Below are 8,357 nucleotides of genomic sequence, written 5' to 3'. Positions count from 1 at the left end.
GAGCTGCGACAGATGTAATGCACGCATTTATCGCACGTGCATAAGTAAGCAAGCCAGCCAACAGCCTCAGCCACAGCTGGCTACAAAGGCAAGTGCGCAAGTAAGTAAGTAAGTAAGTAAGTAAGTAAGTAAGTAATGGATTACTTATGTGCTATCTCTGTATGTGCAGTCTTTCCCACAGAATCACTGAATACCAGGCTGTGACTGCTTTCTTCTTGCTTTTAGATTGCTGTAAAATCTCCTGTGTGTGTATGTGTTTGTGTGTGTGAATAATGCTATGGCCCAAACAAAAGTGTTAAAAAGAGCATATCATATTTGCATCTAAAAATTGCAGACATATTCAAAAGGACCATTACAGGTGGCCAGTTTTTGTTACAGTCAAATTAACTCTGCCATCCTTTTAAGAGCATACATTGAAGGGTGGAGGAGCTCCTCATGTGGTTTTGCATATTCTCCCCTGCTGTCTAATTGAGGAGAATGTGTGAAATAATTCATAACCTATTTTGTTCTTGCAAGCCATGGGCATAGAGGGAAAATAGATTGTTCACAAGCTAATATTAGTCTGGTAACATGACACCATCATTTCATTTCTGTCAGCTGGATAGATGTCACACATTGTCGCCTAACAAAATTCGCTTTCTCTCCCTTTCTCCCTTTCTCTCCCTCTTTTTTATTCACCACAAAGATTTAGCCACAACGTGTGATGTGAGTACTTTGCTGGAAGGAATAGTTCAGGAGCAGCACTGCTGTGTTATTATCTGGGATCTATTATGTTTTACATTTTTCAAAAATCTTTAAGCTAGATCTTTGACATTCAACTGCCTATAAAGACATATACCACCTGATGGGAAGCTTTGATGTGCATTTTGAGGATTAAATAATCGAGATGGAAGGCAATGTGTCTCCAGCCAAGAAGAAAACTGTGGAGGAAATTTTGCCTCCTGCCGTTTAGCACCACTGGCAGTCAATACCTTTTAGCTTACCCTCTAAATTTGATTTCATACATATTTACAGACTATTTCTTCCCCTTACTGCTAATTCTTTTGAGACCAAATTAAGAACAAAGATAGCTGGAAGAGGCTTCATCAAATAAAAATGTAAATATGCTGCATCTCATTTGCAGATGAAGAAGTTTTATTTAAATATTTTCTCAAACAGAATATCTTTGCCTGCATCCTTATCACTTGCAACTGAAGAAAAGTAATACCCTAAGAAGTCAAATAAACCTGCTGGGATTTCAGGGGGTGGATGCATTCTGATAACATAGTCCGAACTCCCAAGAATTTTCTGCATCTCCTGTTGAGGAAACAAACAAACAAACAAATAGTCTAACACTGCACTGATGATTCTATTTCAGCACATGGCACCAACCTCATTATAACATAGACAGATCTAAAGAATTATTGTTGTTATGCACATGTGCACACACAAACACAAGTGCCCTTTTTGTGTACATGTGCTTAGTGCCTGTGGGTAATATGGACTGTTAGAAATCTTGGAATACATTAAATAATCCAGCAGCTCTTAAAGATTAAACAAAACCTAATTTTACTTTGCATGCATTCTAGTCTTTCGCATATTACAGGGGGTGTTCCCTCATGCCATCCTCCTAGTATAAACCTATAAATCATTTATCTTCCTCTACCAAAGTCACCTTTTGCTGGAAAACAAATCAGACCCAATATGCCTAATCAGGGGAGGTGCAGTATAAAATCTAATAAAATAAATAAATAGTCCAGGTGGTACAGGACACCATGGCAGATATCAGAAGTAATAATATTAAAGATAATACAGGTGGGACAGATCTTAGACAATTAGCAGCTATGTTGGTCAAATTAGAATCATTTAAGCCTAAAAGGCTATTTGATATATGAATTTAGTTAATATTTTTGGACAGCAATCCCATTACATTTGGTGATGTTTATTCCAAATAAACACATTCTGGATTGGGATCCATTCCTGAAGACAGGAGATGGCCAATGTCACACCAATTTTTAAGAAAGGATCTAGGAGGGACCTAGGAAATTACAGACCAGTCAGTTTGACATCTATTCCTGGTAAACTGATAGAATCTATCATTAAAAATAAAATTATAAAACATGTAGAAAAGCAAGACCTGCTGAGGAAGAGTCAGCATGGCTTTTGCAGAAGCAAGTCCTGCCTTACAAACTTACTAGAGTTCTTTGAGGGTGTAAACAGGCATGTGGATAAGGGGGAACCAGTGGACATTGTCTACTTGGATTTCCAAAAGGCTTTTGACAAAGTTCCTCACCAGAGACTATTGAGAAAACTCAGCAATCAAGGAATAAGGGGGAAGTCCTCCTATGGATTAGAAACTGGTAAACAGGAACCAAAGAGTGGGTGTGAATGGGAAGTTCTCACAATGGAGAGATGTAGGGAGTGGCGTCCCCCAAGGATCCATATTGGGACCAGTGCTCTTTAACATATTTATAAATGACCTGGATGTAGGGGTGGGTAGTGTGGTGGTCAAGTTGTCAGATGATACCAAATTATGTAGGGTGGTGAGAACCACAAAGGATTGCGAAGAGCTCCAAGCGGACCTTGGTAAATTAGGTGAGTGGGCTAAGAAATGGCAAACTCAGTTCAATGTAGCAAAATGTAAAGTGATGCACATAGGGGCAAAAAATCCAAATTTCACATACATGCTACAGGGCTCAGTGCTATCAGTCACAGACCAGGAAAGGGATTTGGGCGTCTTAGTTCATAGTTCCATGGGAATGTCAACTCAATGCATGGCAGCTGTGAAAAAGGTAAACTCTATGCTGGGGATAATTAGGAAAGGAATTGATAATAAAACTGCAAAGATTGTCATGCCCTTATATAAAGCAGAGGTGCGACCGCACTTGGAGTACTATGTTCAGTTCTGGTCGCCACATCTCAAAAAGGATATCGAAGAAATAGAAGAAGTGCAGAGAAGGGCAACAAGGATGATTGAGGGACTGGAGCACCTTCCACATGAGGAGAGGCTGCAGCATTTGGAACTCTTTAGTTTGGAGAGAAGACGTCTGAGGGGGATATGATTGAAGTCTATAAAATTAGGCATGGGGTAGAAAATGTTGACAGTGAGAAATTGTTCTCTCACACACAATACTAAAACCAGGGAGCATACATTGAAAAGATTTAGGACTAATAAAAGGAAACATTTCTTCATGCAACATGATGGCCACTAACCTGGATAACTTTAAAAGGGACTTGGACAGATTTATGGAGGAGACGTCTATCTATGGCTACCAATCTTGATCCTCCTTGATCTGAGATTCCAAGTGCCTTAGCAGACCAGGTGCTTCAGAGCAGCAGCAGCAGCAGGCCATTGCTTTCACATCGTGCATGTGAGCTCCCAAAGGCATCTGGTGGGCCACTGCAAGTAGCAGAGTGCTGGACTAGTCTGGTCTGATACTCTGGTCTGATTCAGCAGGCTCTTTCTTATGTTCTCATGATCTTGATATTATTGACTTGCCTACATTCCTGTTGTCTGTTATTACAGTGGTATTTAAGGCAGTACCTTAAACACTCATATAACACTTCTGATGTAGGGAACAAGAAGCTGTAATAGGATCTAACTAAATATTCTATGTAAATAAATGCAAAAAAGAGCCAGTGGCCATATTGAAGAAAATTTTATCTTCTAAAGTTTGCCCACTTTAGATAAAGACATTTAGAGGGCCTTCCAGTGGTGGGTGATCCTTTGGTGCTTTCTGCCTCCCCATGCCATTGGAAAGCACCTGGAAGGAGGTAGGGTGGTGCCACAACAGCACCATCCCCAGCCACCTGGGACTCTGGATTGGACTGCCTTTGAATGAGAGATCAAATTTGAGCTTAGACAAATGAATAAATATGTCAAAGAGTAAATGAATAAATAAGCAAATGACTAAATGAAGAAATCATCTCTTAAGTATGAAAACAAGTGGAAGTTGGTAAATAAAAAAGCTTAGCTAGTGAGCAAGCCTTTAAAAAGTTCTAAAAAGCAAGTAAGGCTGATGAGAAAATGAGGAAAATATTTTAAGGGTTACACATTTCTGCATTATTTTAATATACTGCTCTGCTCCTTTTCCAGTACAATCCTTGCTCACCTCCCAGTATTTATGGAAATGTACAGTTATACCAATGTAATAACATCTGGTGATACAGACACTAGGATGGAACAATTTTTGGTGAACGTTGTGCAGTATCAAAAAGGAACCTATATTGTTGAAGGCTCTCACGTCCAGAATCACTGGGGTGCTGTGTGGTTTCCGGTCTGTATGGCCGTGTTCTAGCAGCATTCTCTCCTGGCATTTCGCCTGCATCTGTGGCTGGCATCTTCAGAGGATCTGATAGTTGAAAAGGAAAGCAAGTGGAGTATATATATCTGTGAGTAAAGGTCAATAGGTGACGGCATCTGAATAGGAGTGGTCTGGCAACTGAGTAACAATGAAGTGTAGCATGTGAGTAACAATGGAGATAGCAAGGTCAATAGGTGAGGCATCTGAATAGAAGTAGTCTGGCCTTTGTTCCCTTTGATTGTCTATAATCATCCTGTGTCTGTGTAGAGCTGATTAGTCACTGTCTTGACTCTAGAGTTTTTCAACACTGGCAGCCAAATTCTGTTCATTTTAATACTTACCTGGCAGGGGAGACAACATGATCACATATTCTGCTCTGATACTCTAACCAGTACACCACACTAGCTCTCCATCTTCCAGGAAGAGTATAAACCTATCCTTCCTGAAAACAATAACCTGGATCTTATCAAAGGAAGTTTGTCTTCAGAACTAACTCTAGAACTATTTGTATTATCCAACAGAAAAAAATGGCATATGATTGTTGCTCTTTGATATTGGTAAAAAAATTAGTGGCAAAAGAGACCCTGAAGATAGGCAGTGTAGTGTAATGGTTAAGAGCCTGAATTGGAAGTCTTTGATTCAATGTTCAACTCATTCATGACAAGTTCTTTGCATGCAGAGGCATATCTAGGGTGTGGCAGACTGGGCTTGTGCCTTGACCACTGCCCCTTGAACGAGGCACTGGACCATGCCCTGCAGCCTCAAGGGGAGGATAGGGGATTCACAGATAGCAGACTTGAGAATGTGAGGAGTGAGTGGAGGGCACAACATTAAACTATGCTCCCTTTCTCCAAACTCTGCATGGGGTTCTTGTGCAGGATGCATAGTTTAAGACCGGGCGTGGCTCGACTGGTTCCAGCTATGAACTGCAGGCTCCACCTCTGAAGTTTGCTGTTTAAAGCTGGAGCCAGCCAGACTGAGCCCAGCCTTGAACTACAGGTTTGGCCAGGCCTGGCTCAGTTCCAACTCTGAAGTCCGCGTGACTTCAGAGGTAGAGCTTTGGAGGTGGAGCCAGCAGTATAGAGCTGGACCTGGACCCAACCAGGCTAAGCCTGCAGTTTAAAGCTGAAACCGGCAAGGACCTGGGTCCACGGTGAGTTCAGAGATGGGCACACAGTTCAATTCTGGGCAGTGCTTTCCTATGTGCTATTTTCAATAGATTTGCCCCAATTGCATGACCTTTAACAAGCTTGCAGCCTCTGCTGTTCTCCCATTTGAATGAAAAGCTATTTTGCCTGACCTATCTTACAAAATTGCCTTACCATGATAGGCCATTCTCCAGCCAAAGTGAAGTGTTTTGAAGTTCCATAAATTTTGATAGCAAAAGTTTAACCAGATCACGTTCATAATGAAGTACTTGGAGCATTTAAAAAAAAACTAACCCTAATTATTCAAATATATTCTATTCCTACTCCCTTTCTAAAAGTGTTCAATATTGAGAAGCATATATACCACAATGAAAACACAGATAATTTTAAACATGGATCTTTCCTCCACTCTTTTATTTCATTATAAAACTTGTTCCAGATTTTAAAACTCTAATTTTTTGAAGCATCTGTTCCAAGTGACATAACTGGATCTTGGACTTGTTAGATATTTTAACCTTTTATTTGGCAAGCTGAAAACGCATAAAATTCACTGACAAAGGTTTAGCATTTCAGTTGGATGGACTTCCATTGACTGAATGCTCCTACTGGAATTTTATAGTAGCATTCCAAGAGTAAGCATTTTAAATATCCCAGGTTCCTGTCAGGTTACTTAATAGATGCCATTTTCTGCCAAAATCTGAAACAGTGGTTTGTAATTTTCTCCTTTGGTTTTTCTTGTTACTTACATTTTGATAACTTATATTACTTGAAAGACCATCCTTAAAGAGCTCTTAAATGCTTGCAATAATACAAATATTAATTCCTATTAACACATTTCAAAACTACATCAATGCCTTTCACTTTTATAAAAAGGTAACCATGAACTTTTAATGGGTTCTAATGCTTAAATGACAGGAAAAAATACATACAAATTTCTTGGACTGGACTAAGGCGGATTCCACATGGGCCCAGGAGCGGTGAGACACTGGTCTAGAAGACACTGGTGTAGCCCTTGGGCCATTCACACACTTTTGTGCGGGTGACCCAGGAGCTGCTGCTGCTGCCCGCGGCAGCACCTCTGCACGAGACACACTGCTTTTAAAAAAACTTACCTCTGTGTCCCTACGTAGCTCTGGCAGGATGAGGGGACATGTCCCCATGGCCCAGGCAATGGCCCCGGATAGGAGGGCAGGGGGCATGTCCCCTCATCCTGACGGAGCTATGCAGGAAGTTATTTTTTTATGGAAGTAAGTTATTTTTTTAAAGCAGCGTGCCAGAAAACAGTGGCGTCCACTCGGTGCCGTTTGCTCAACACAGGGTGGATGCCACTGTTTTTCGTTTGCCTCGCTCAAAACATCATTTTGGCAACTGTAGAGGATGAGTGACCTACTCTCCTCAAACGTGGGTTAGGATTTTGAACATTCACACAGCTCAAAAAAAAAGACTGTTTCTTTAAAACAAGTTCTTAAAGTTTATTGAACTCAGCTTCATTCAACAAACGATAGTCAGATGGCATACTATGCATACAATCAATTGAATAAAAGCAAACAGAGACAAGATCACTGAACCTACTAAAATCAAAATGTAAAATTTCTCCATTGCTTAGCAGGTAAAAGAAAAGATGAAGCAGCTCTCATAACTCAATAGACAGCCTCTAGCCAGCGTGAGGTAGCATTGCGTATTGGGAGTGAAAAGGGAGGGGGGAAGCAAGGAAAAAAAGTTGAACTTGTTACACTATGGAAAAGTAGATATAGGAGAATTGCATATCAGGTGGCCCTAGTGGGCCAATCACGATTTAGTGCCAATTAACTAAAGCAGGTGATGTAAGTCTTCATTCTTATCAGGTGTTGTGGCTGAAAGTTTATTGAAGTTCGAACCGTTAGCAAAACTTCGTGCAGCTGGGCCAAGACCTTCAATTAACCATTACTCAGTACCAGGATGGGAAAGCTAGTGGGAAGCCAAAGATAGGCAATTATTTTCAGGACGTAATCTTTTGGATTCACAACAAAGGAGCAGTGAAGTTGAACTATTATAAAGTTCATCATGAACGGTTACTGTTAGAAACTACAGACAAAATGGCTACGGTTATGCTAACATAGGCACTCTCTCTACAGCAACAAAACATCATTTTGGGAGGAGAAAAAGCGGTGCTGCTTCAATTTAGAGGCTGCAGTCATGGGAAGTTTCCCCCCAAAAAACGGTGTCTTTACCGGGCCGACACCAGTGAAGTCGGCCCATGCAGAATCTGCCTATGTCAGTGTAATTGATCCATTTTGTAACCTTTGAAGGCCACTGTACTCATTACTAGAGGTATATATTTAAATATGCAAAATTGAAAAAAGCCAAAAAGATCTGTTTTGGCTTTTTTCAGCTTTTTTTTGGTTGAAAAAAGAGGAATTATTTTAATGGAATCAAAAAGGCAAAGCCAAAAAAACCTTTGGGGGGATTTTTCTAGATTTTTTCAAGTCTATTATCTTTGTGGGACTATTGGGGCAGATTGAGTAGAGCCACCAACTTCAGCCCAGAGAATTGTGCTAAGACAAATGTTCCCACAGTTCTCACAGGGATAGGATTTTTTCATCTGCACTTTGGGGAGTATTTGCAAGGCTCTGGGGTGGCCTGTTTTTTGAAGTAGTGGCACATTTTTAGCATCGCTGCAAGGGCCCCTCCTTATGAGAATCCCTGAGTTTGGTTAAGCTTAGATCAGGGATTCCAATTTTATAGGCACCCACTCTTCCTCCATTTCAAGTGCCCATAAAATTGGACCTCTTGACCCAATCTTTGGCAAACATGGGGATTCTCATAAGACTCTCCTGCACCTGAAGCTCTGCTGAAAATCTGGTGCCTTTATCTTGAAAAACACATTTCCCCCAGACCCCAGAAAGATTCAATAGAGGAAAAAATTGAGCTGTTCCCTTTAAAAAAT

This window comes from Sphaerodactylus townsendi, linkage group LG05, assembly GCF_021028975.2.
Source record: "Sphaerodactylus townsendi isolate TG3544 linkage group LG05, MPM_Stown_v2.3, whole genome shotgun sequence".
Lineage (NCBI taxonomy): Eukaryota > Metazoa > Chordata > Lepidosauria > Squamata > Sphaerodactylidae > Sphaerodactylus > Sphaerodactylus townsendi.
The sequence above is the reverse complement of the archived record's forward strand: the minus strand, read 5'-3'. Positions refer to the sequence as shown.